The sequence below is a fragment of the Chiloscyllium plagiosum genome, unplaced genomic scaffold (genome assembly GCF_037043375.1).
Source record: "Chiloscyllium plagiosum isolate Xiang-an unplaced genomic scaffold, Cpla_swu_hap1 HiC_scaffold_13, whole genome shotgun sequence".
NCBI lineage: Eukaryota > Metazoa > Chordata > Chondrichthyes > Orectolobiformes > Hemiscylliidae > Chiloscyllium > Chiloscyllium plagiosum.
Genome location: NW_028270151.1, coordinates 25,958,918 through 25,986,601, shown reverse-complemented (window position 1 = coordinate 25,986,601; position 27,684 = coordinate 25,958,918). Strand labels below are relative to the sequence as shown.

Below are 27,684 nucleotides of genomic sequence, written 5' to 3'. Positions count from 1 at the left end.
GATAAATTTGAATTCTAATCCGAAACCTGTCGGGCGACTTCAAGGTCACAGAACCCCTCCCTCTCACACGCTTTTAACTTTAGCTTTGCCTAAATTGGTAATAACATCGGTTATTGGTTCGTCGATTCCAGTCGTTCTGTACCGCTGAAAACAAACTTTGCTAGACCTGGATTTAACAGCGTCTTGCTGCTGAAGGATGCCCTGTTATAATTCTTTTTCTCATTTTACACAGCTCCCCAATGTTATTGGTGATTGTTCACAAATTCCTATTCCGCAAAGACCAGAAAGATTCAAAAGTATAGGAAAGTAAATTCCCTTTCGCTAATAAATGTTTCTTGAGTAGGTATCGTTTTCTATTTCCTGTTCTGTACATTGATTATGGAATACAGGTTTCTGGACGCTTGCCCGCTACAATAGAATTAGACTCAATCCTTGTCTTATTTAAACACAAGATGCGGCGAGTGAATATTGTGCTTCGCGAACTGATGGACATTTAACTGTATTTATTAACTATATCGTGAAACATGTTTAAATACAATTTATTAGGTTAAATTAAGTTCAATAATTTTAATAGTAGTCGATGATACTCAATACATCGAATGAATTCCGAACCAAAACATCAAAACATGGTCATTCCCGGTAAGTGTGAATGTGGTTTTATAATTTAGATCTGAGTTAATATTTCAAGTCACCGAAGGATAACATCGATTAAAATCCGTGAAGTTAATTCTTTGTGTAATTACAGCGGGTTTCTTGTTTTGATCTTGCCCACATTTGGAATAATGATTTAATTTCATTAATCGGCATCACTTCCCACAAGCGGGGAAGTTCCTCAATCTGATCATTTGGAACCTAGTGGCATATACATTTTCGAGTGTATACGATTTTCGACCTTTGCTGCGCTCCTGCAGAAAACAAGGTGTTAAACAAGACGACAATCCCAGGAGTGCGAATCGACAATTTCAGCGTTTCAGTTGCAAATAATTTATGGTTTCAGTTTATGAGGCACGGTAATTGATCAGTAGGTTATCAAATTCTCCTAATATCCCTGAAAGAAAAAATAATAATTCCACAAAAATGAGATCTCCCGCCTTTCGCAAGAGTTCTTATGGGCACAATTTAATGTACATTTTTCTGGAAGAAGGCGCTGTAGGATTTAACTTCTCAGGTATATGCTCGAAGACTTGGGAAGAAACTCTTTCCTCATGTGCGCCAGATTGATGTTAACCAACTCTATGTTGGTTCCTGTGTGCCGTGGGGTGATTGGCGGTGCTGTCAATAGTCTACGCATTTTCTGTAAAATAAAAGAGCCGAAAAATGCCAGATCCAGCAGGACTCATTCGTTACCAGAGTGAATGAACTGATATTCTAATCATGTCCTATTATAACGATGGCTTGACAGGCGTTTTCATTCTGTCCAGTTGTAACTTTTTTGATCAGATCCTCGACTTGCCCAATTGCTCATGAAAGGGAAGTCAGGCGCGTTGTTGAGCGAAGGTACACTGATGCCAGTTTTGTAACAAGGCAGGAAAACTAATTTGTTTCAAACTTTGAAATTGAGAAAGAAGCAGGCGATATTGGAAATGTCTCTCTCATCCTATGGAAAACAACATCCACAAAATATATAAAAAGGGCTGCAAAATCGCTTTGACCTGAGCCCAGTAACAAAATCACTCTTTCTAGCAGCATTCAAGTGAATGCCATGCTAATTTAGGGAAGGCATCATGAATAAACCAATTTCAGAAGCTCTTACATTCCACTTTGTAAACAGAACGCTCCTTCGTTTTTTGAACATTCTTCCAAATACTACCACATTGTCTAAGGCGTGTCCTGTACGAAAATAACTCCTTTGCTTTGTGTCAAATTCTACCTGGTTACGCTCCCGGGAAACAACTTTCGGCATTTAATGACGAGTATGCAATCGTTGTTATTGTCACTGTTATCGAGCTATTACTATTAATCACCGTGATCTACTATGTCAGAATTGACACACGTGAAAATTTGAATTCTATTTTGACATAACGATCGCTTACCTAACACACCGAAACAGAAACAATCCCTTCCGCCGTGTCTCACAACGAGCTGTTCGAGTTTAGAGATTCCTTGTTCCTCAGTGAGAGACAAGTTAAAATACTGAGCAGGTCAAAGCACCGTTAGCGGCGGGATCACAAATTCGCAGCTGTAGCTGCGAGCGGCTGCAATAGTGGAAGCGTTATTCGGCGAGCACATCGGTGAAATTAGCAGAAAGACTTAGAACAAATCAAAACGTATGCCGTCGGTTAAACAGTGGCAGAAAGAAATGGCTGTTGCTAAATGCTGTTTCGGACGCGACACGGCAGAAAGCTGTGTCTCAATTGACTGTAGTAAGGATCCTCTTTCGAGATACTTTTAATTAACCTGTTATTATTAATTAATCTATGATTCTGATCAGTTCAGAACTGTCATGATACACCTCTGAGGCAGGTGAGACTCAACCTTCTGCTCCAGAGGTCGGGATATTACCATAGCACCACAAGAGCCCAGGATATTGTTTACAGATTTTTTATAAACAACCTGCTCAGCGATGTTATTACACACCTCCAGAGCAGTTGTCAACTTCAACAAGACCTTTCTAGTTCCAGAGGTAGGGACACTACCATTGCACCAAAAGATCCCTAAGGGCTTTTATAAAGTATGCGTAACTTTCATTTCTTTACTTAAGAAGATGTAGAAGTATTTAATCAGCCTGTACAGGGATATTATGGGTCACCTCTGGAGTAGGTGAGCCTTGGACCTGAAATGAATGACAGTCGTTCAAGAAAGCGGCCAACCAGCATCTTCTCATGACAGAATAGCGATGGTTAATAAATGTCAAGCCGAGCTATTATCAGCATTGTTACAGTGCAGGAAGAAACCATTCATCCCTTCACATCTGCATTGGCTCTCTGAGAATACAAAAGTTGCTTTTCATTTCAAATTGGCTTCCTTTGAAAAACACGATGAAACTGAATCCTCTGATCCTCAACCAATTGAGGAGTGCGAAAGGGTTCTTTCAACTCACTCTGTTCAGAGTCTTCATGATTTTGAAAACTCCTGCCAAATCCTACAAAATCCAGATAAAGTCTAATTAATAATAACACATTTTCTTTGGAAAGCTTCCTTGACCTTTTGTTGTTAAATTTTAATGTAGAACTGGAATAAACGAGCTACTTGCAAGTTTTCCCCACATAAAGTGAGCATAAACTACACTATTAGAAAAATTGGAATTCAGTTTGAATTTATTCACAAATAGAATCTCTGAATAAATTGCCAGGTATGGTTAATGAAACACGGAAGATATTATTTCTCTGACTTACGGTCTGATGGAATAAGTGATGTTAAGCTGAGATTTTTTTCACATTGTTACATTGCTGAAATTCTGTGCACTTCCATGACTGGTAAATTCTGCAGTGAATAGAAGTTTATGGATACATTTCAATCATTCTTCTTTTTCTCGTTATTACTGCTGACTTATGATGCAAGGCTACTGAGCGATCATTTTCAAATTTTGGCGGGAAAATGAGGAAGAGCTAAGGAGACGATCTAACTAGATTTCACCTCAGAAGAGCTGATCTGGACTCGGAGGACAGAATGATATCCTGAGTTGTAATATTCTTCACTCTTATTATTCTAATCTTCCTCCAGAGCCTATGTTCAGGCATTATGTAATGAATATAGAATGTTAAGGAGAAAGGGTTGCATATTGGTTTTATTTAGGTTCAGTTTCATTATTGCTAATAAACAGTCTCTGTTCTTAGATTTTAGATTTTTATAATCTGCCTATTTATTTTTCAGTTTCAGCAATTGGTTCCTCTAAGCAACCTTCCAGTCAAGATACAACAGTTGGTCCAGTGAACGACAAAGGTAAACATTTTATTTAACTGGAGTTTAATGTATCATGCAATATTACATACCATAGTAAGAGAATCTGTTGCAATGATTTATCAACACTTGTTAGGAAGATAAATGTCATGCATCAAGTTTTATGAACAAATACTTTATATAAATGATTTGGACATGAAATAGGAGGTATGGTTTGTAGGTTTGTAGATGACACGAAAATAGGTAGTGTATTGGACAGTGACGAAGATTATCTCAGAGTACAATGGGATGTCAATCAGATGGGCAAATGGGCCAAAGAGTGGCAGATAGGGTTTAATTTAGATAATTGTGAGGTGTTGCATTTTCGAAGGCAAAACACGGCAGGACTTACACAATAAATGGTAAGGCTGTGGGCAATGTTGCTGAACAAAGAGACCAAGGGGTGCAGTTGTATAGCTCCTTGAAAGTGGAATCGCAGGTAGATAGGATAATAGAGAAGGCATTTTGCACACTTGCCTTCATTGGTCGCAATATTGAGTACAGGAATTGGGATGTCATGTCTATGGGCCATTGGTGAGGCCACTTTTGGAATACTGTGTGTTTTCTGGCCCCCTTTCTAAAGGAAGGATGTTGTTAAACTTGGTAGGATACAAGAAAGGTTTACAAGGCTGTTGCTGGGACTGGAATGTTTGAGCGATAGGGAAAGGCTGAATAGATGGAACTATTCCCCCCGAGTATTGGAGATTGAGGGGTGACGTTATACAGGTTCACAAAATCATGAGGGTCATAGATAAGATGAATGGTTATGGTATTTTTCTTAGGGGGAGGGGGAGGGGGGGAGGGTAGCGGGGGAGTCCAAAGCTACAGGACATATATGTAAGGTGAAACGGCAAAGATTTAAAATGGACCTGAGAGGTAACCTTTTCACACCGAGAGTGGAGCATCGTCTGGAATGAGCTGCCAAAGTGGAGGTCAGTGCAATTACAACATTTGCATCTGGAAGGGTATTCGAATAGGAAGGATGTAGAGGTAGATGGGCCAGTTTGGCAAATGGGACTAGGTCGGAGTCAAATGTCTGGTCGGCAAGGATTAATTAGACCAAAGGGTTTTTTTTTTCCCATGCTGTATTACTCGATGACGTTTTGGAAGCATCCCTGGGACTCATGGTCAGTAATCTGCTCTGCACATTTGATAATGCTAAAAGGCATGCTCTTAAGATGGTTTTGTTTGAATATGTGATTTATTCTTTCAGCAATAATTAAATTATCTTCATCTGACAGAGTGCTCCCCACTCTGAAAGCTCTCTTGCAATTATATTTTATGTATTGCATTTTCTTTACTGGAATGGGAAATAAAATAAAGACATTTTAAGTGCAATTTTGAAAGTTGACAAGTGATCTGTATGATCAATGTTCTTGATAAATTAGAATAATTTCTTGAAAATGTGATATCTAAGAACCATGAAGTGAGATCCATATTTCCAAACTGTGTGATTATTGGTTTCATTTTTGAATTCTGAGAGTTGTTTTGAAATGTGTTTGCATGCATTTAAATTCAGCTTTTTAAAATCAAAAACTCCTTGAGGTGAATAGTTCCATACTTCTGAAAGTAAAGCAAAGGAGAGAAAAACATTAGGCTTTTGAGTCACAACAAGGTGTCAGATAATAGGAGATAGACATAGAAAGCATTTCCTTTGGAAATACCATACTATTCAAAAGTATGGAGGATCCTTCCAGACACAGTGTGCAGGTTTCTCTCAGAGAGAACAGTTGTGTCACAGCAAAGGTATTTTTAGCTTAATGGTCCCCAAATCAGTTTTGGTTACAAAGTCCTCTCTCTGAACTAATTTATTATTAGTTCAGAGAGAAGTCCAGAAACGGAAGATTCTGGAAAAAGAATTTAAGGAATGTTATGAAATAAATTAGCTGTGTTAGTTCATTTAAGAGTCCCATAAAGAGATATTAAGTAAAGCTAGCATTGAGTGAATACAGAAGTTTGCCAGGAAGAAGTTAATCACAGCTATGCCAACGAAAGAAGGAACTTCAAAGTGGAAACAGGGTCATGCTTCACTGAGATTTGCGTATCTGGAAGGTTGTTGAGGATAAAATGGTTGAATCATTAGTTCTCATATTTGTGTTGCGACTATCTCAATGAGTCCTTGTATTGCGCTATAACGCATGTTCTCCTTTATTTCCTCGTGATTAACATTGATGTTGTTTTAATGGTAAGTACAGTGTCAGCCTCTCGTCAATATGTTCAGTGACTGACTACCAAGATAAATAAATTTCAAAAATAAAACTTATGATCTACCAAGTCAGGTTTCACTCTGGGATTTTACTTGTCCAGTATTAATATCAATTGGAATCTGAATACTTGCAAGTGATAACCAATAAGTCATATTCAAACTCATTGTAGGTCCTGAAGAAACAAGAAAAAGTTTTGCAGCAGAAAATAAATAGGAATTTTGAGAAACTTACATCCAGTTATAGTGCTATGTTTGTCCAGCAGTGTGACATTCCCTTGCACAACTGACCTGCAAATCTCTTGCACAATTCCCTTGGAAGTTAAGAGATACAGGGTGTTAATATCTCCTTTGCATCTTAAACAGTGCCAACAACTTTTTCTTCTTCTTGCCTGTACACGTTGAAACCTCGAGTTCTCACAAGGGTCTCCAACTTACTGAGAGAATGAATAATTTCAAACACTACACCGATACGTCAGTGACTGGGAAATGATCCCTTTACCAATTTCAGTACAGCAATGATCCAGAATCTGAAAACGTCGCTTCTCATAATCTAATTACTCCCCGGATAAAATAACTTCCAAAGTTACCAACCTTTACCAGCGGTCGGTCACATCATTTGTGTGAAACGAAGGTAGTCTGGACTTGACCTGATAAGAGACCACAAACACCAATGTCGTGCTTTTTTTGTTCACTCGCGGTGCAAAGTTTCGAAGCTAGAAGCAATACAACATGGAACAGTGAATCGACGCATACGTGTGCACTTTAATAGTAATCGGTGCACAGTGAATAGTCGCAGCTTGAATTCGGATGAGCTGAGTTTTGCTCAATTTGAATTTCTCGCCAATTAGCATTGGATTTAGCTTGTTGATCGATTTTTGCTGATCTTAGTACTGCGAGTTAGACCCATTTTCTGTTTGGTCGTGTAGGAATGACAATAAATAATTGCTAAAATACGATTTCGTATGTTTTTGCTCTGGATCAGGTCTCGGTCATTAGCAATACTGTATCACAGAACCAGGGACCCGGGTTTGATTCCGCCCTGAGGCAACTGTCTCTGTGGAGTTCGCACATTTTCCCTATGTCTGCACAGGTTTCCTCCGGGTGCTCTGGTTTCCCCCCACAGTCTAAAGATTCGCTGGTTAGGTAGATTGGCCGGGAGGTTTATGGGGAATGGGTCTGTGTGGGATGATGCTCGGAGGGCTCGATCGACCAAATGGCCTGCTTCCACACTCAAAGGATTCTATAGTTCTAATGACGTGTGCAACAACTGGCAGTGCCTCGTGTAAATTACATTTCATACCATTTCAGTTGACCGTGATCAATTCTGAATATAAAACATCGTTTCGAAATCCGGCAGCACCATAAGTAAAATAGTTACATCAACTAATTTTCTTTTGTCTCAAACATAAACGCGGATCAAAGCGACACAGGTAGCAAAAGAAAATTCCATTATTAGTGCAAATTGATTATCAAATTATTTTAAAGCTGTGATTTAAAGTTAATGATTCCAGGATGACCATGTCAAATCAGTCTGGATGGTTTACAAATTAATGCCTCTCCTTGAATGTTTAACAGAGTTGAGCGAATCGAGACTGGTGGGTCTGGAGCGGACATGTGCTGGGCAACTGCTCGTTCGTTACCGAGGACGGTGGGGCTCCGTCTGTAGTAGTCTGTGGGATTCAACAGCTGGAGAAGTCGTCTGCAGACAGATTGGTTGCAACGCCTATCACGCAACATTACCTATCCCGCTCTCACAAGAAACAGGACCTATTTCGTTGGAGAAAGTTCATTGCAACGGAACTGAGGCATCACTATCGGAATGCTCATTCAGTGCTTCAGACCAGCAGAGCTGTGAAACTGGGACCGTTGTAGGCTTCTTCTGTAAAGGTATTTGCACCATAGAGTCAGAGATGTACAGCACGGAAAAAGATCCTTCAGTCCAACTCGTCCATGCCTACCAGATATCCTAACCTAATCTAGATTCGGAGATGCCGGTGATGGACTGGGGTGTACAAAGTTAAAAATCACACAACACCAGGTTATAGTCCAACAGGTTTAATTGGAAGCACACTAGCTTTCGGAGCCACAATCACCTGATGAAGGAGCGTCGCTCCGAAAGCTAGTGCTTCCAATTAAACCTGTTGGACTATAACCTGGTGTTGTGTGATTTTTAATTTTGTAACCTAATCTAGTACCATTTGCCAGCAGTCGGCATATCGGTCTAAACCCTTCCTATTCATATACCCATCCAAATGCCTGGCAAATACTGTAATTGTACCAACCTCCACCCTCTGGCAGCACATTCATACATACACCACCCTCTGCATGCAAAAGTTGCCCCTTCCGTACTTTTTATAACTTTCACCTGCCACCCTGAACCTATGCCATCTAGTTCTGGACTCCCCCACCACAGCAAAAAAATACCTTGTCTGTTTATCCTGTCCATGCCCCTCATAATTTTATAAACGTCTCTCAGGTCACCCCTCAGCCTCCGACGCTCCAGGGAAAACAGCCCCAAACTGTTCAAATCCTCCAACTCTGGCAACATTCTTGTAATTTTTTTCTGAACCCTTTCAAGTTTCACAATATCCTTCCGATATGAAGGAGACCAAAATTGCATGCAATATTCTAAAAGTGGCCTAACCAATGCCCTGCACAGCAACCACATGACCTCCCAACTTCTATATTCAATGTTCTGACGAATAAAGGAAAGCATACCAAATGCCTTCTTCACTATCGACCTTTGACTCTACTTTCAAGGAACTGTGGACCTGCACTCCTAGGTCTCTTTATTCAGCAACACTCCCTGTGCCTTACCATTAAGTGTATAAGTCCTGATCTGATTAGCTTTTCCAAAATGCAGCACCTCACGTTTATCTAAATTAAAGTCCATCTGCTACTTCTCAGCCCATTGGCCCATCTGGTCAAGATCCCATTGTAATCTGAGGTAACCTTCTTTGCTGTCTACCACACCTCTAATGTTGGTGTCATCTGTAAACTTATTAACTATACCTCCTATGTTCATATCCAAATCATTTATGTAAATGATGAAAAGTAGTGGACTCAGCACCAATCTTTGTGGTACACCACTGGTCACAGGCCTCCAGTCTGAAAAGCAACCCTCCACAACCATCCTCTGCCTTCCACCTTTGAGCCAGTTCTGTTTCCAAATGGATAGGCATTTAATACTGGATTCTGGATTAGTGGTGCTGGAAGAGCACAGTAGTTCAGGCAGCATCCAAGGAGCTTGGATATGCTTTTTTGCATGTACCTTGATACTTTGCATGTAACATATCCAAGAGTATCTATTGCATCCCCCAATGTAGTCATATATTGAGCTTCCACTTTTGGCTGTGCAGACATTGGAAGACATCTACAAGGGGGACACAGAAACATTCTGAGAAGGAGGAAGAATGGTTAAAACATGCTTACTTATATTTATAATCTTCATGTTTCCTTCAAAGTACCATTTGTAAAATTGAAAATTCATTTACACATTTCTTTGAGAAGCTGACAAAACAGGTGGATGAAAGTAAAGCGGTTGATGTGGTGTATATGGAGTTGAGAGTGTGTTGCTGGAAAAGCACTGAAGGTGTATATAAACTTCATAAGGCGTTTGATAAGGTTCTACACATAGGGTATTGCACAAATTGTGGAGTTTTGTGGTTGAAGGTGAATTAGCTGTTTAGATCAGAAATTGGCTAGCTGAAAGAAGAGGGTGGTGGTTAATGGGAAATATTTATCCTGGAGCTCAGTTGCCAGTGGTGTGACACAAGGATTTGTTTTAGGGTCACTGCTGTTTGTCATTTTTATAAATGATTTGGGCATAGTGGGGTGGGTTAGTAAATTTGTGGACGACACTAAGGTAGGCAGAGGTGTGGATAGTGTCGAAGGATATTGTGGGTGACAGAGGGACATAGATAAGATGCAGAGTTGGGCTGAGAAGTGGGAAATGAAGTATAATGTAGAAATGTGTGAGGTAGTTCACTTTGGAGGACGTAACAGGAATGAAGAGTACTGAGCTAATGGTAAAATTCTTGGCAGTGTAGATGCACAGAGAGATCTTGATATCCAGGTACATAAATCCCTGAAAGTTGCCACCCAGGTTGATAAGTTTTTAAGAAGGCATATCGTGTGTTGACGTTTATTGGTAGGGGGATTGAGATTCAGAGCCACAAGGTCATGTTTCAACTGTACAAGGCACTGGTACAGCCGCACCTAGAATATTACATATAGTTCTGGTCACTGCATTATAGGAATGATGTGGAAAGTGTTCAGGGGAGATTTACGAGGATGTTGCCTGGTATGGAAGGAAGGTCTTATGAGGAAAAGGTGAGGGAACTGAGGCTGTTGTCATTGCAGAGAAGAAGGTTGATAGGTGACTTAATCGAGATGTATAAGATAATCAGAGGGTTAGATAAGGTGGAGAGTGAGAAACGTTTTCCTCGGATGGTGAAGGCTGACAGTAGAGGACATAGCTTTAAATTGAGGGGTGATTGATTTAGGATAGATATCAGGGGTATTTTCTTTATTCAGAGAGTAGTTGGGGCATGGAACTGCCTGCCTGTAACAACAGTAGACTCGCCGATTTTAAGGGTATTTAAATGGGCATTGGACATACATATGGATAATAATGGAACGGTGTGAGTTAGATGGACATCAGATGTATTTCACAGGTCGGCACAACATCCAGGGCTGAAGGGCCTGTACTGCGCTGTAACCTTCTATGTTGTATGTTCTAATACCGGGACATCTAATTTTCCCTCACTTGTTTCAACCTCCCCACTTTGTTCAAGTTATCAAACTATGTGTCCAGTGTCCTGAGCTGGATAGAGAGAAGTTGAAAGCTATGTCTTCTGTCCTTGTCATTAAATTCACTTTCTCATTACAACTCCAACTCTGCCCAGAATTGACTAAGCCAAAGTCTGGACATTTCAGCTTCATACATAGCATCAGACTGCCCACATATTGCACCAACGTTAAGGCCACCAGTTTCCAACTCTGTAACATCATGCAGAATTGGGTTGTTTAGTTCCTGCGGCTCCATGGTCTTTGAAATATGCTAGCTTCCATTTCAATAATTCCTTGGTTTTAAACTCTTGATCCTTGCATTTAAATCTTTCCATTGCCTAGCCTTGCAATAACTTCCAGGCCTAAACTTTTTTAACATCCCTGTTTCCATGCCTGGACAGGTGGGTCTTACTTCTTGATCATAATGTACCACACTGCCACTGTCCCATGTGGGACCTTCTTCAAGTGCTGCAAGGTAGATATTTTTTAATCAACCTACTCAGAGATATCATCACACATCTTTGAAGCAGGTGGCACTTGAATCCTGACTTCTTGGTCTCGGGCATGGAGACTACCACTGAAACACAAGAGTTCTTCAAATGATATGAGTTATCGTCAATTGTTTACTTCTGGTCACCTGAGCACCAACAATTTTATCATTGATGGGCATGCCTACAGCTCCTTCGCCCCTCAACATTGAAATTCCTTATCTAACTGGCTATGCCTCATTATCTTGCTTTACTCATTTCAGACATTCCTTCATCCTAACTCTGTTGTCTTTGTTAATTTCTCACCATGTGGTGAGGTGTCTTGTTTCTTTTATAATGCTTCTGTGAAGCAAGTTGAGACATTTTATATCTCTAAAGGCACTATGTTTTCACCATTTTATTGCTGGACCAAAAACTTCTGAGTGTGCACCTATTCTGACATCATGGAGCTCTACATCTGGCTTTGTTTATATATAGAAAAAGTGAGGATTGCAGGTGCTGGACAGTCAGAATTGAAAACTGGAAAGGGTCAGGCAGCATCTGAGTAGCAGGAGAGTCAAGGTCTCGGGCATGGCCCTACGAACACATTGCGTTTCCTATCGTTTCATTCCTGGATGTCCGTTGCTAATTTGCCTCTGCTTCTCTGGTGATATCTTTCAGAATCTACAGTTTAAGAAAACCAGTTGTGATAGTTGCAGTCAACAAAATTCAGCTAGTAACTACTCATCAGTTTGTGTTCATAACTAAACTTGTTCTTATTTCGAGCAAAGTCAATTGAAAACATTTGTTGTCTTCTATATCTCTATCATGTATTTATCCAAATCCCTCTTTGACAATCTATAAATTTAACTAGTTGCATTACCCTCTCGAAAAGCATGAATGATTATAATTGAGAGATTATTTGCTGATACGTTGATGCCCCAGTCTCTTGTCAGTAAATAAGGTTCTAGGAAGATCAAAATGGTTCTTGTTTCTTCAGGCACATTGGTCGTAGCCTTTCTCTCGACTATGAGGTCAAGAATATGTCCCAGCTAACCCAAAGGTGTACATTAGCACGTGCAACCTGGTTGGTTGAAAATATTTATAAAAACTGAAACAATCCCAGCCCACAGCCTCCCATGATAACCTCAAGACAGTAAGGGTTAACAAGTGGCCTGCTTTTTCTCTTTGGATTTGCGTTCACGTTTAGCTCATAGGTAAATTTGCACAAAATATTCAAACTTGATGCCCCAGCTCAACTTCATGACTGTCTCACTTTTTCCCTCAACGTTGCTCCTGTCCTTCACATTCAACCATGGCTGAGTTACATTGTCTCGAAATATTGTGCTGCAACCAACCTTCATTTGTGGTAGGCTCTCCATTTTGAAAAAAAGTTGCTGTTAAAAATTAAGTTATGCCAAAGTGAACATTCAAACAGTAATGCCAAATTCGAGGATGACGGATACAGTGTATGAGTGCTCAAACAATAAAGTGCAATATCATTAGTTATGGTTTGGCCAGGAGATCCTCAAGTAGCTGAAGTAATAATATCAGAAAATTGTGTTTAATCCCTCTTCTCACCTCCCGAGATACATGAGGCAAATGAAGGAGACAATTAGTTCCGTTTTACCAGCTGGTTGTTACGAGAACCAGGGAGAGATATAGCACAGTGGTAATGTTAGTGAACCAGAAGTTCAGAGGTTTATTTGGCACTGATTGACTTTAGAACGGTCGATCAGTACTGCGACTGCAGAATAATTCTGTCGCTTTCATAAAACATAACGATAATTCTACCTGTGTGTGGAATCTCTCTGCTTCTCCGTGACATCTGACTTCGAATCTTTGTACTTTGATTATTATCCACAATTCCAAAATATATTTTGTCTCTTCTGCCTTGTATATTTTATTTTTATAGTAATAATTGCTGATGATCTATTACCTCTATTAATACATCTTATATGTTAAAGGACTGTGCTCTGTCATGCTTATATTGACCACTCGCGATTACGATCTTTCTGTAATTGTAGAGCTAACCTCCTATTCCGTAGACTTATTAATAGTGTGGCTTGAAACAGGAAGAATGGCTGTGATATCTGTTGTTAAAATGATTTTAAACAGGCGGTTTATTGTCTTCTGTTAAACTGGCGCATGACAGCTAATGTGAATATCCTGATGCATTCTTCCCTGACAGCTAGACAAATTGCTGTACTGAAGGATGGAGGTAGCCCTTGCGCTGGAAGAGTTGAAGCCACCAGCTTTTCATCGTTGATTGTAATGTGTGGGCGAATGTGAGGTATAAATGAAGCTCGTGCTTTCTGCAAATTTCTGAGCTGTGGTGACGCTGTATCTGCATCAGGGAATTCTCAGTTTGGGGTTGGTTATGTGCCGATGCTGAACTTTGGACTTCATTGCAAAGGCACTGAGGAGGACCCCTGGAAATGTGAGCTGAAACCTTTGGCTCACAAAAACTGCTCTGCGGAGAAAGAAGCAGCTGGTGTTGTTTGTTCAGGTAACTTTTCCGCCTGTATTATTTTAGATAATAAAATGCCATTGACATGTTTGCATGCCACAATACTGAACAAGTTGTATAATCAAGTAAATTATTAAACAATTCAATATCATTGAATTTTACCTTGTGGACTATTGACTTAGAAGTTAAGTTTTCAAACAAATTATGGAATATTTATTGCCCATCCTAGTTACCAATGAGAACATAGTAATGAACTGACTGTTTTGGCCATTTTAGATTTGATGCTCGGCAATGAGCCAGGACAGGTGTCAGATCTTGCGGTGGGAGAACACTTTGGTAACAGTGACCACAACTACCTCACAGTTACCATAGCCTTGGAAAGGGAAAGGAACAGTTACCAAGGGAAGATATTTAATTGATGTAAAGGAAATTATGAGGCTATCAGACATGAGTTGGAAAGTACAGTTTGGGAGCAATTGTTCCACAGAAATGGCACAACAGACATGTGAAGACTGTTTAAGGAGCAGTTGTTGCCAGTGATGCACAAATCTGTCCCTCTGAGACAAACAAGAAGGGGTACGATTAAGGAGCCTTGGATGACGAGAACAGAGGAGCTTCTTGTCAAAAGGAAGAAGGCAGCTTACGTAAGATAGAGGAAGGAAGGATCTAGCACAGCTTTAGAGGATTACAGGCTTACTAGAAAGGAGCTCAGAAATGGACTGAGGAGAGCCTGGAGGAGGCACAAAAAAGGCTTGGCAGGAAGGATTAGGGAGAACCCAAAGATGTTTTACACATATGTGAGGAATAAGAGAATGGTCAGGGAGAAGGTAGGGCTGGTCAGGGATAGCATAGGGAACTTGTGCGTGGAGTCAGAAAAGATAGGAAAAGCCCTAAATGAGTTTTTTTTGCTTTGGTTTTCACTAAGGAAAGGGACCTTGTTGTGAATAAGAACTTTGAGGAGCTGGGAAGCAGGCTTGAACAGATCAAGATTGATGAAGTTGATGTGTTGGAAATTTTGGCAAACATTAAGATTGGTAAGTCCTCAGGGCCAGACCAGATTTATCCTAGGTTGCTCCAGGAAGTGAGAAAGGTTGCTAAACTGCTGGTGAAGATTTTTGCTTCCTCACTCTCCATGGGAGTCATACCCGAGGTTTGGAGGCAGGTGAATATTGTTCTTCTTGTTGTGGTTCTGTTCGCCGAGCTGGAAGTTTTTGTTGCAAACGTTTCGTCCCCTGGCTAGGCGACATCATCAGTGCTTGGGAGCCTCCTGCGAAGCGCTTCTTTGATGTTTCCTCCGGTGTTTATAGTGGTCTGTCCCTGCCGCTTCCGGTTGTCAGTTTCAGCTGTCCGCTGTAGTGGTTGGTATATTGGGTCCAGGTCGATGTGTTTGTTGATGGAGTTTGTGGATGAATGCCATGCCTCTAGGAATTCCCTGGCTGTTCTCTGTCTGGCTTGCCCCACGATAGTAGTGTTGTCCCAGTCGAATTCATGTTGCTTGTTGTCTGCGTGTGTGGCTACTAAGGATAGCTGGTCGTGTTGTTTCGTGGCTAGTTGATGTTCATGTATGCGGATTGCTAGCTGTCTTCCTGTTTGTCCTATATAGTGTTTAGTGCAGTCCTTGCATGGTATTTTGTACACTACATTCGTCTTGCTCATGTTGGGTATCGGGTCCTTCGTTCTGGTGAGTTGTTGTCTGAGCATGGCTGTTGGTTTGTGTGCCATTATGAGTCCTAGGGGCCTCAGTAGTCTGGCAGTCAGTTCCGAGATGCTCCTGATGTATGGTAGTGTGGCTAGTCCTTTTGGTTGTGGTATGTCCTCGTTCCGTGGTCTTTCTCTTAGGCATCTGCTGATGAAGTTGCGCGGGTATCCGTTTTTGGCGAATACCTTGTATAGGTGTCCTCTTCTTCTTTTTGCAGTCCTGGTGTACTGCAGTGTGTTGTGGCCCTTTTGAATAGTGTCCTGATGCAGCTTCGTTTGTGTGTGTTGGGGTGGTTACTTTCGTAGTTTAGGACTTGGTCTGTGTGTGTGGCTTTCCTGTGTGGCTTTCATCCACAAACTCCATCAACAAACACATCGACCTGGACCCAATATACCAACCACTACAGCGGACAGCTAAAACTGACAACCGGAAGCGGCAGGGACAGACCACTATAAACACTGGAGGAAACATCAAAGAAGCGCTTCGCAGGAGGCTCCCAAGCACTGATGATGTCGCCTAGCCAGGGGACGAAACGTTTGCAACAAAAACTTCCAGCTTGGCGAACAGAACCACAACAACGAGCACCCGAGCTACAAATCTTCACACAAACTTTGAATTGTGCTTCTTTTCAACAAGGAGAATAGGAAAATCCCTGGCAAGTCAGTTTTACATCAGTGGTCAGCAAGGTTTTGGAAAGAATTCTAATAGATAGGATTTATGACTATTTGGAAATGCATAGCGTGGTTAAAGGCAGTCAGCAAGGTTTTGTGATAGGCAGGTCATGCCTCACAAATCTTATTGAGTCCTTTGAGGAGGGGATGAGACAGGTTGATAAAGGTTGAGCAGTGAATGTGGTGTATATGGACTTCAGCAAGGCATTTGATAAGTTTCCCTATGGTAGGCTCATTCATAAAGTCAAGAATATGGGATACAGGGAATTTCATGGCACTAAATGAATAGTAAAATATTTTCAAGTCTGAATAATGAATGGCTTGAAAATTAGCTTGCATGTAGTGGCATTCTCATGTACCCGCTCCTCTTGTCATTCTATGGGGTTGGAAATTACTGCCCAAGTAACCTTCCTGAATGTATACAATGCATCTTTATATGGTTTACATTACTGGTACTGAACATCAGTGTGGAGGCAGTGAATATATGTGGTAACAAATTAGCCAATTGCTTTGTTCTGGATTGTTCTCACTAGTGTGATTGAGCATTGTTGGAGATGGATCATCAAGGAGAGTATTCCATGACATTTCTGACTCATGCCTCTGACTCATAGAAAGGCTCTGGAGAATCAAAAAGTTAATTATGTGCTCCAGGGTATCATACTGCTGACCTGCCCTTGTAGTGACAGTAATTATATGCCTTACAAAGATCGGTGATGTTTCTTAGATTTATACATTACGCAATTCTTATTTTGGTTGTCTCTTCTTGAAGTTGCCACTGTTTTATCAAGATTAGAAATGAAAGGGAAACCTCACTCTGGTTAGAGGTAAAATGTTGCCTCAGCTGTGACAAAGATGCTGAGGGACAAATGGTTTTAATTGAGGTAAACGTTATAGCAGACTATCCAAAATGCTAAGAGTGGAACTCATTACAGTTAGAGGTTGATAATTGAAATGTAAGACATTGGAACAGAGGTAGACCATTTGTCTGATCGAGATTGCTACATTCAATTAGAGTAAGCCAAATATTTTTTTTAAATTTACACATGGGATGTGGCATCATTGACTCAGCCAGCATTTCTCCCTTCATTGCTTTGGAACTAAATGGCTTCCAAGCCATTTCAGAAAACAGTTAGGAGTCAATCAGTTAAGTGTCTGCGTGGGTTTCCTCCGGGTGCTCCGGTTTCCTCCCACAGTCCAAAGATGTGCAGGGTCAGGTGAATTGGCCATACTAAATTGCCCGTAGTGTTAGGTTATGGGTAAATGTATGGGTGGGTTTCGCTTCGGCGGGTCGGTGTGGACTTGTTGGGCCGAAGGGCCTGTTTCCACACTGTAATCCAATCTAATCTAATCTAATCTAATCTAATCTAATCTAATCTAATCAATCACAGGAAATGAAAGTGCTGGAGAAACTCAGCCCGTCTGGCAACGTCTGTAGACAAAAATGTCGAGTTAATTTTTCAAGTCCACTAACCTTTTGCTATAATTCTGCCATGAGTCTGGAAAAACGCATGTGAACTAGACTAGGTACAGATGGCAATTTCTTTCTTTCAAGAACTTGAGTAATACAAATGACTTTTTAAAAATCATGTTGGTTTAATGGTCATCATTAGAACTTAATTCCATCGTTTTATTGAATTTAAATTCCACCATCTGCTAGAGTGGGATTCAATCACAGGGCCACAGAATATTAAATGGGTCTCTGGATCTCCTTTGATAATCCTCAAGTCTATTACCCTGCCTTTTCCCACTAATACATAATTTGTTTCTTTATAAAAAAAGTTTTCTCAGCCTGGATATTCTGAATGAATATTCTGCAGCAAAGAATACTTTAGTTCACTATCCTATCCTCCAAGAGAAGAAATTAATATTAACCTCTGTCTTGGAATGACAATGCCTTATTCTGAGGTATTCTCCCTTGGTCATAGTCTGTCTATGCTAGTGAGTACAGGAATTAGCATGTAGAATGGATAAGTTTGTGGCAGAAAAGTTGGAATAGGAGGGAGTGTTTTTGATTTGTGGATCTGAATCAGCTTCACTTCAGGCAAAGGTTTGAGCTGCACAAGTCTGACAGATTGCACCTGACCTGTTCATACTTGCAGGAATGTTTGGTCATATGCGTGGTGGGAATTTCAACTAATTTGGCTGAAGATGGAATACAGAATGGAGGTATATAGGAGATCATGCACAAGAAAATAGAGAAGAAGAACCAAGTCAATCTAGAAGGCGAGGCATAGATGGTCATGTTAAGGCACAAGGAATCATGGCAAGGCTATATGACATTTATTTTAATGCATGAAGTCTTTCGAGTAATGCAGATGAATTAACAGTGTTGATTACATATGGGGATGTCATGTTATTGCTATCATGGAGATATGATTGATAGAGGGGCAGGAGTGAAAGCTCAATATGCCAAAGTGAAGTCACTTTAGGCATGATAATGAGGTCTGCAGAAAAGGAGGTAATATCACAGTGGAGAACAAAGTGTCAGCAAGGAGGGATGTTATCTTAGAAGATTCCATGAATTAGGCCATGTGGATAGACCTCAAAAACTAAATGGTGGAAGTCACTTTTCTGGCTGCACTATAAATACCCAAATAGTTTGAGGGAGGTAGAAAGACGGATATATAGGCAAATTCGAAGTGCAAAAGCTCTCCCTCCCCCCCCTCCCCCCCACTCTAACCCAATACCCTCTCGTTCTGGCCTCTCCTGCCCCAAAGAAAAGACCTTGTCTGTTTACCCTATCTATGCCCCTCATGATTTTATAAACATCTATAAGATCAACCATCAGCCTCCGAAGCTTCAGGTAAAACAGCCCCAGCCTACTCAGCCTCTGCCAATAGATCAAACCCTCCAACTCTGGCAACATCTTTGTCAATCTTTTCTGAACCCTTTCAAGTCTCACAACACCCTTCCTATTAAAGGGAACCCACAATTGCACAATAATCCAAAAGTGGCCTAACCAATGTCCTATACAGCCGCAAACAGACCTCACAACTCCTATACTCAGAGTTCTGACCAATTAAGGTAAGCATACCAAATGCCTTCTTCACGATCCCATATATCTGTGATTCCACTTTCAGGGAACTATGAACCTGAACTCCAAGATCTATTTGTTCAGCAACATTCCTCAGGACCTTACCATTAAGTGTAAATATTCTGCCCTGATTTGCCTTTCCAAAATTCAGCACCTCAAATTTATCCAAGTTGAACTCCAACTGCCACTTCTCGGCCCATTGACCCAACTGATTAAGATCCCATTGTACTCTGAGGTAACCTTCTTCACTGTCCAATACATCTTCAACTTTGGTGTCATCTGCAAACTTACGAATTATACTGCCTTTGTTCACATCAAAGTCATTCATGTAAATAGCAAAAAAACAGTGGACCCAGCACCGATTCTTCCGGCATACCACTGGTCAAAGCCCCCTGTGTGAAAAGCCACCCTCCACCACCACCCTCTGCATTCTATGCATCAAAGCAATTGGAGACATTCAAAATGGTAACAAATAGAATGCAGAGCCATAAAGGTGTAAAATATATTAGGAGCGAGAGGATAACCGAGGACAGTTAAGTCCAATTGGGAAGCAAAGCAGCAATCTGTGTGTGGAGCCAATCAACATTGCTGAAGTTTTAAACTAGCACTTTGAATCTGTATTCATTGCACAGATGGATATGTAGGACAGGAAACCAGGAAGGGGAACTTTTTTGTGCTTGAATGAATTAGCATTGAGAGATTATCATTGACATCTAGCAGGTTCAAAAGCGGAAAAATTCCTATGCCCAGATAAGATGCATCCCAAGCTGCTGTGGAAGGCAAGAGAGGAGATTGCATGGCTTCTACTATTAATTTTGACATCATCACTGGCCACAAGAGGGGTGCCAGATAATTGGAGAACAGCTAATGTGGTATCATTATTCAAGATGAGTGGTAGGGATAAACAATTAAACTAACAACTGCTAAAGGGAAACAATTGGAAATAGTTCTGAGGGACAGAATTAATCTCCATCTGGAGAGTCAAAGATTTTTCAAAGATAGTCAGCATTTCTTTGTTAGTGGGAGATCATGTCTCAAAATTGACTACTTTTTTTCAAGGAAGTGACAAGGTGTCTAGATGCGGGTAATAGAATTGATATAGGTTACACTGACTTCAGTAAGGCTTTTGACAAAGACTCATATGGCAGACTGACTAAGAAACTAAGAGCCCAGTTAAATGTGGCAAATTGATTTAGTGGCACGGACCAGAGGGTGATGGTCAAATAATGTTTAATGTTGGAAGCTTGTGTCCACTGGTGTACCACAGGGTTTGATGATGGCTGTATTGTGTACATTAATGGGCTAGGCATAATTGCGGGTGGTATGATCAGTAAGTTTGCAGATGTCATACAAATTAATAGCCTGAAAAAAACGTGAAGAAGAAAGCCTTAGATGACAGACTGATGTAGATAGACTCATCATATGGACTGAACAGTGGCGAATGGAATTCAGTCCTGAAAAGAATGAGGAGTATCAAGGCAAGGGAATACACATCGAATGGTAGCACCTTCAAAAGTACAGAGGATCTGAGAGATCTTAGTGTCCTTGAAAGCAACAGGGCAGGAAGATAAAATGGTTAAGAAGGCATATGTAATACTTACCCTTTATTTGACAAAATAGTGAATACAACAGCAAGGAGATTATGAACCGTGTACAATGTTAAGCCACAGCTGGAGTAATGGATGCAGTTCTGGTCATCACATTGTTGGAAACTGTGGTTGCACTAGAGAAAGTGCAGAAGAGCTTTACGAAGTTGTTACCTGGTCTGAAGTGATTCAGCTTTCAAGAGAAACTAGATGAACTGGGGCTGTTTTGCTTAAAGCAAAGAAGGCTGATGTGTACCTGATTGAATGCACAAACTTCTGAGGGGCATAGGCAGTGTAGATAGGAATAATGTCCCCTCAGTGAAGGGGTCAATAATTATAATGCAGTTTTTCAGATATGTAGCAGAAGTATTAGAGGGAATTTGAGAAAATAATATTTTGTTATCAAGGGCTAAGGGTATCTGGAACTCATTGTCTGAAAGAGTGATAAATGCAGGAACCCTTAAGACCTAGAAGAAAAATTTAGGTGAACATATAACATATAAGGATCTGGGTCAAGAGTGGAAAACTTGGATTAGGATAGATGAATGGGTATTTCACAATCAGTGCAGAAGGGCTAATGAGGAAATCAAAAACAACTTAAATGCCAATCGATAAGAAACAGACAAAAATTGTTCACAGTATTCCAGCTGTTCCTTCTGTAGTTTTAACACAAACTCCCTAATTTTGAACTGCATTCCATTTTCTTTCCTCATTACCAACTTAACCTGGATTCCCAACTGAATCCAAGACTCCTAAATCTTGCTGTGTTGCAACTTTCTGGAGTCTTGCTACATTTAAATAATATTCAGCTACTCTATTCTTCCTGACAGAGTACAAATAAGAAACATATGTTTTCCTGCACCTTCAACAAATCATGCTGAGTACATGATGCTGAGATAAAATATTATTGTTTTATTTATAAATATGCTCTAATTAGCAAGTTTATTTAAATTAAGTGTGGAAAGTAAATTCCAATTTATGCATTTATTGTAAAGCAGACTCCAGGTGTGACCAACTGGTAACTCATGAAATCACATCATTTCTGGCTATTGAATGACGTTGATATATGTAGTCATTTCAAAATGAAAATAAATTATGGGTCATCATGATTTGGGATACCAAGTCACATTGTTCGTAGAAAAAATTTAGTTATGTACTTCATAATTGTCACTACCAAGGTGTGGATTTATTTAATTGATTCCATCACAGGATTTGGGCATCAGTGAGACCAACATTTGCTTCCCATCATAAACTGAATATGAGAAAGTGGTGATCAGCCATCTTCTTCAAACTCAACAGTCCCTTTGGCATCGATAGAACCATAGTTCTGTTAGGAAGGGATTTTTAGAATTCCACATGATTTTCAAGACAAAACGATGTACGATTTTGAAAGGAGCTTGCAAGTGTTGATGTTCCATGCATTTGCTACTTATTTCATTCTATTGGTGAGGGAAAGCATTTTTGGAAAGTACTTTTAAAGAAGCCTTTTTTGAGTTGCTGTTGTCCATATAGAAGAGGACACAAATTGCTGTCACATTCCCTTCCTCTCCACACCTCCACTACACCCCTCCAAACAGTTAACAGACTCAGTTGTGATATATTTATTTGTACCATATTTTAATGTCGTAAAGAACACATATACGACATGTTATAGCTATCAATCGCAATTAATAATTGTGACATTCTGAAGATAGAGATGTGTTGAATGGATTAAAATTTTAAAAGCTTATTTATTAGCTATGGCAGGCACATTTTACAACTTGCGATCACTTTATCCCAAAAGGATACCTTGCTGCTTCAAATCATGAAAATAAGATTCTGCGTTTGCATCATCAATGTGAGCTACTTGAACTTCAACATTATATCTCAGCATGGTCAACTAAGTCTTCTTTTTAATTTTTTCTCGCTGTGATTTAAGAAAAGGTAAAATACAAATGCAAATGCAAATGAGCTTATAAAACGGAGATTCAGAAACATGTCTGTTCAACTGCACCAGTGGGTCACCAAAAATTGCAAAGCTAAATAATGTAAACTATTTGGAAGAAGTAAACATTCAACTTGAATTATCATTTCATCATCTGAACAATGTTAAACTCTAGTGAAGTAATTTTCTTGTTTTAAATCATGAATTCAAGCCAGTGATGTTGAAAGTTTTATCCCATTTGTTTAAAACAACAGAACACAGAGAGCCAAGATTGGTTGGTGGAATGGATGGATGCTCTGGAAGATTGGAGATACAGAAAGGGAATACTTGGGGCACAGTGTGTGATTCACATTGGGATTCACAAGACGCTCATGTGGTTTGTGCTTCCTTGAAATGTGGTGAAGTGATAGCAGTGCTCAGAGAGGCTCAGTTTGGAGAAGGCAGTGGTCCTGTGTGGCAGGATGTCTATGAATTCCAGGGTAATGAGACGATTCTCTGGGATTGCCCCATATTACAAAGCAAACAAATGAATTGCACACACAGAAATGACGTCAGTATCATTTGTTCTGGTAAGTGATTTGTCCCTTCTTTCTGCAAACTTCGAGTGGAACGCAAAGTTTAAAATTTGTGCTATCTTCCTGTAGATTTGAAATTTTTTCCCCCTATTAATGCCTCCGTCAATGACGTAGGAGACATGGTTGATTTCAACATTTGGCCCAGTTCTCTGTTCGCGTTTCAGCATGATGATTCGAAGTGACACTAGAATATATCCCTTTCACTTTTAGTATCGATTATGCGAATCACCGTTTTCAAAGAACCTTCATTTGAAGTTCAAATTGAGCTGTAGGAACTTGTCACAAGACAGCAGCAGACAAAAATGTGAGGTGCTGCATTTTGGGAAAGCAAATCTAAGCAGGACTTATACACTTAGTGGTAAGGTCCGAGTGAGTGCTGCTGGACAAAGAAACCTTGGAGGGCATGTTCATAGCTCCTTGAAATTAGAGTCGCAGGTAGATAGAATAGTGAAGAACGTGTTTCGTATGCTTTCCTTTATTGGTCAGAGCACTAAGTATAGGAGTTGGGAGGTTATGTTACAGCTGTGCAGGAGATTGGTTAGGCCACTTTTGAATTGTGCATTTCTGGTCTCCTTCCTATCAGAAGGATGTTGTGAAACTTGAAAGGGTTCAGAAAAGATTTGCAAGGATGTTGCCAGGGTTGGAGCATTTGAGCTATAGGGAGAGGCTGAATAAGCTGGGGCAGTTTTCCCTGGAGCGTCCAAGGCTGAGAGGTGACCTCATAGAGATTTATAAAATCATGAAGGGCATGCATAGGATCAATAGGCAAAGTATTCCCGGGAGTGGGGGAGTCCAGAATTAGAGGGCATAGGTTTAGGTTGAGAAGGGCAAGATATAAAAGGGACCTAATTGGCAATTTTTTCACACAGAGGGTGGTGTATATATGGATTGAGTGACCAGAGAAAGTGGTGGAGGCTGGTACAATTGCAAGATTTAAAAGGCATCTGGATGGGTATATAAATAGGAAGTGTTTAGAGGGATATGGGTCAAGTGCTGGCAAATGGGAATCTAAAGTTGGGATATCTGGTCGGCATGGACGAATTGGACCGAAGGGTCTGTTTCCCTGCTGTGCACTTTTTAATAAAACAAAAGGAACCAAAGCTCAGAAGTAATTACTACAGCTACTTCAAAACATGTCGTATAGAATTCTCTCGAATCCTAATGGATTTAGTCCTTATCTGCAAAAATACAGTCAGAGCAATAAATGGCCGGTAGCGTCCAATGTGTTCAGTCAATTTTCTTCCGTGTTGCCACTTCACCATCTTGTGAAATGGAAAATATGTACCTTGTTTAGTTCCCACCTTTTCTTTTTGCACTGGAATCTCTAATCTAAAAAACATCTTCCTGAACCACAATTCTATTTTGCTATTTCATTTCACAATAATAGGGCGAATTCAATTCTAAAATTTCCATTCAGGTGATTACTTCTGTCTAGCTTACCTTCATTCACAGAATGTTTGTGTCAGTCTCTACCACGGAATTACACCTTGACCCTTTACATATGTCCTACCTGTTGTATCTGCACTTTCCCCTTCACCTATCCGTTGTTACAGCGACATTTTGCTGTCGTCAAAGCTTCTCTGTCTGTCAAAATTGTGGGACTTCTTAATCAGCCTTTGCCAAAATATAGAGTTTTCCTTGTTCCAACAACCTCTCCTATACGTACTGTCGGGGGACAAAATAGATGATTTCTATTAGAATATGAAATCAGAACATGATAACATGTATTGTTTCTGCACCAAGGTCAAAGGGGACCACGATTAGTTGGTGGTAATGATACCTGCTCAGGCCGACTGGAGATACTCATGGATGATACCTGGGGCACAGTTTGCGATACCGACTGGGATTTACAGGATGCAGCAGTTGTCTGCAATCAACTCGCTTGTGGAGCTGCGTTAGCAGCACCAGGAGGCGCATTTTTCGGAGAGGGAAATGGATCGATATGGAATGACAAATACGAATGTATTGGCAATGAAATGCAATTGCGTGACTGCACGGTTTCATCCTGGGGACAGCATCGGTGTTCCCACAGCAATGATGCTGTGGTCATCTGTACTAGTAGGTGTTCATTCAGCTTCAAGTGTTCGTTAATCTCTTAGCTGTATCTATTTTAATGTTCAATTTCTCGAGTGCGGGGTACATTATGGCTCGTTGCCGCGACAAAAGTCCGAATTCTTCTGCTTTGCAATTGTTGCACGAATCTGTTTGATTTTTGTTAATTTCCGTGCGACAAGAGATAGCACAGTGAGGGATTCCAGGTAGCAGGATACGACCAGTTATTTATTTCCGACCCTTCAATGTATCTCCTTTCTCAGAGGAGGTCGAAATCGGATTTAACACTTCCTATGAGAAAAATATAATTGCAGAATGCTGGAAGTCCTAAACGTTAACAGAAATTGCTGGAGGAGTTTAGCAGGCCTGGCAACATCTGTGGAGAGAGAAACAGAGTTAATGTTTCGAATCCAGTCCTGAAGAAGGGTCATTCCATTCGAAGCGATAACTCTCTTCCAGATGCTGCCAGACCTGCACAGTCTGTACACAGACATGGACACAGAGTTCATGTTTCAAGTCTGGTAGCCAGAACTTCAGAGCAGCGTTCTGAAGAAGCGTCAGACTAAACTCGAAATGTTAACTGTTCTGCTTTTGTTTTAGCATGAGAATAGACCCGATAGGTTAAATATACTGAAGAAGGGCTCATGCCCGAAACGTCGATTCTCCTGCTCCTTGGATGCTGCCTGACCTGCTGCGCTTTTCCAGCAACACTTTTTCAGCTCTGATCTCCAGCATCTGCAGTCCTCACTTTCTCCTAAATATACACGACTGCAACTCATCAAATCTCTCTGCCAGAACGTTTCATTCCCAAGAAACCTACTATCTGTTAGAAGAAAGGCATACAGTAATACTAGGAGAAATTGAGGATTGCAGATGCTGGAGATCAGAGTCGAAAAGTGTGGTGCTGGAAAAGCACAGCCGGTCAGGCAGCATCCCAGGACGTTTCGAGCAGGAGTGAGGGGGTGGCCCAAGAGAGCAGATAGATTAAGGACAGGGGGTGGGGCTTTGGGGAATGCTATAGGTAGATGAACGGTGTAGGTGTTGATGGTCGGTCCAAAAGGAGAGTGGAGCGGATGGGTGGGAAGGAAGATGGACAAGTAGGACAGTTCAAGCGGGAGGTGCCCAGTTGGAAGATTGAATCTGGGATAATTTGGGGGAGGGGTGGTGTGGGGAATGCAGACACCCTTCAGCTCACAGGCCATCATGACTTGGAAATATATTGCCATTTCATCATCATTTCTGAGGCAACACATTGCAACTTCCTCTCTAACACGTCTGTGGCTATGACAATAGCAGTCTGGAGTGGGATTAAGTTACGGTCAAACTGTAACCTTCTCAAAAACAAACCCTGTCTTTTCCGATGATGTCCGCATGCTCTGAAATAACGAAACAAAATGGCAATCTGATTTTTATTCATTCCAGGAATGTGAGTATCTTTGGTGACGCTAGCATTTACAGCTGAACCCCAATTGCACTCAAACTGAATGATTTGTCGTTTAAAAAGACAGACGAGGGGGAAAAAACTGCGAACGTTCCCTAGCCACATGCAGATCAAGCGAAACATGTTTTGCTTTCCTTATTTAAAATGTTCTGACTGAAGCTTCGCTTAGATCCTTACTCTCTTTAACTTGCTGACAACCTTTATATTCTGTACTTGTAATGCATTTCCTTTGCATTTTGTGAGCAACGAGTAACCACAGAATAACAACTTTTAGAATTGATGTCTACATTTCAACTTTGAAATGTTGAATGAACCTAGATTGTCAAATTACATTCGTACAGGTGAAGATTGGCAGATGCGACTGGCCAATGGGGAGACCATTTGTGATGGCCGAGTAGAAGTTTACTATGGCGGCACATGGGGGAGAGTGACTGACACTCAGTGGAAGTTCAATGATGCGGACATAGTTTGCAGACAACTGAATTGTGGCTCTGCAATAAACATTTACAACCACACGAAGTTTGGGAAAGGCACAGGTCCATCATTGATCAACAATGTCAAATGCAATGGAAATGAACCCTTCCTGTGGAATTGCAGTTTTACACAAATGGAAGAGTTGTCCATTGCCGATGGAGTTGGGGTGGTTTGCTCTGGTAAGAACATCTTTAATTAGAACACCTTTAATTATTGTGCACAATATTGCATAAGACTTAATGTCAGCAGTCCTGGATAGTGGTTTTTTATTTAGTATTTCACTCAGATTAACTGGACCATTTTCGGGCAGATTTTCGGGCAGATTTTACATTTCATTCACTGAATACAATTCATAGAAAAATATTATACATCGCCAGTTAAAACTAGAGTTAATGTAAACCAGTACTTTAAAATA

At 40.6% G+C, this 27,684-nt stretch overlaps 1 pseudogene across 1 annotated transcript in view; it reads left to right on the top strand.

Moving 5' to 3' along the window:
• Positions 1-626: 626 nt before the first annotated feature.
• Positions 627-27,684, top strand: part of LOC122555638 (scavenger receptor cysteine-rich type 1 protein M130-like) — a 149,260-nt pseudogene continuing 122,202 nt past the window's right edge. Inside the window, exons 1-7 of the transcript XR_015759256.1 lie at positions 627-639; positions 3,814-3,882; positions 7,661-7,972; positions 13,535-13,852; positions 22,982-23,296; positions 25,046-25,360; positions 27,137-27,448. The product of XR_015759256.1 is annotated as a scavenger receptor cysteine-rich type 1 protein M130-like (transcript). The remainder of the gene's footprint in view (positions 640-3,813; positions 3,883-7,660; positions 7,973-13,534; positions 13,853-22,981; positions 23,297-25,045; positions 25,361-27,136; positions 27,449-27,684) is intronic.